Raw genomic sequence first — 1,579 nt, forward strand, 5'->3', positions numbered from 1 at the left:
AAATGTCACACTCATACATCGACAGTTTTCTATGTATATTGTGTATGTTTGAATGTAAATAGGCAAATTTCATGAGCTTAACTCAGAAGTACCTATGCTGAGGCTTGGTACTGTCATAAGTTTGGAATAATTGGACCGTATTTTAGATTCCTGAATTTTCTATCCTTAAAATAAGGATAATAATTGAATCTTCAGTTTCTTAAGGTTGAGAAATTTGTCGAAGTGACACTCTTTTAGATCCTTCACCTTTATAGTAAGGAGCTTTTTTTTTTAATTCTAAAAGGACATTTTATAACAAAACTTTCTAGATTGTTACATTTGAGGAATTTCTTTAAATCTCAAAATTTGACTGATTTCAATCAATTCTTGCTTTGTTTTGCCATTAGTATACTAGAACAAAAGAAAATTACAAATTATGACTATGACCTATAAAGCATTGTGCTTTGTTACATTTGTACAAATGAGAAGTAATTTTCACAGTCCAAGCACAGCTTTAATCTTTTAAATAACAAATGCAGGCACCGCGGCTCACTAGGCTAATCCTCCGCCTAGCGGCGCCGGCACACCGGGTTCTAGTCCCGGTTGGGGCGCCGGATTCTGTCCCGGTTGCCCCTCTTCCAGGCCAGCTCTCTGCTGTAGCCAGGGAGTGCAGTGGAGGATGGCCCAGGTGCTTGGGCCCTGCACCCCATGGGAGACCAGGAAAAGCACCTGGCTCCTGGCTCCTGCCATCGGATCAGCGCGGTGCGCCGGCCGCAGCTCGCAGGCCGCGGTGGCCATTGGAGGGTGAACCAACGGAAAAGGAAGACCTTTCTCTCTGTCTCTCTCTCTCACTGTCCACTCTGCCTGTCAAAAAATAAAATAAATAAATAAATAAATAACAAATGCAATCAAATGTGGTATTAACAGCATGAAGTCATTGAGGCTTTTGGGATATTAAGGTAATGCAACTGTGGAACGTGCAATGCAGAATCTATGAAATTTAAGATCAGATGAGGTTAACAAATAAGGAACTCAATGGATCACCTTGATCATATGCTCATGGTCACAGTATGTTGCTTTATTAATCTGATAAGAACAGATAGTACACTTGATCTTAGCCAAAAGGCCAAGAAGTGATGGTATGTTGCTTTATGTTAACTTCTATTTTATTCATTGCATACTCCTAAGCAGATTTGAAAAAAAAATTCTATTGGCTGTTTCCTGAAATGACTTCAATTTAAAATCATACTTAATCCCCACTATATCACAAAAGTTGTATAAGTAAGATAAAAAATTAATAAGAATAAAAATAAAACGGGAAGTGCTATACAAAGCAAAAAGCAGAAAGAAATCTATTCAAATTAAGCAGCAAAGAGGAAGCAAATACAACTTTGGCTGAGTTTATATTTCAGTTTTGAGCCATGGACCACAAAAATAGCAATGTTTCATATGATGACATTTTGATGTGTGCTTTTTTCTTCCTTTAGTTACATTTCACCAAATGTAGTTTTGATGTGTAGTCCTCAGTGTGGGTATTCATTCAGCTTCATTTAATTTCTTATTATGTCCAGCCTGGTTGTCAATAGTGCATTTGGACAGT

At 37.8% G+C, this 1,579-nt stretch overlaps 1 non-coding gene across 1 annotated transcript; it reads right to left on the bottom strand.

The window, feature by feature from the left end:
• Positions 1-925: 925 nt before the first annotated feature.
• Positions 926-1,117, bottom strand: LOC127492238 (U2 spliceosomal RNA). Its single transcript, XR_007921393.3, has one exon. It is a non-coding gene; the product is annotated as a U2 spliceosomal RNA (small nuclear RNA).
• Between the last annotated feature and the right edge of the window lie 462 nt (positions 1,118-1,579).

This window comes from Oryctolagus cuniculus, chromosome 9 (genome assembly GCF_051225735.1).
Source record: "Oryctolagus cuniculus isolate XC-2025 breed Fujian yellow rabbit chromosome 9, ASM5122573v1, whole genome shotgun sequence".
NCBI classification, from domain to species: domain Eukaryota; kingdom Metazoa; phylum Chordata; class Mammalia; order Lagomorpha; family Leporidae; genus Oryctolagus; species Oryctolagus cuniculus.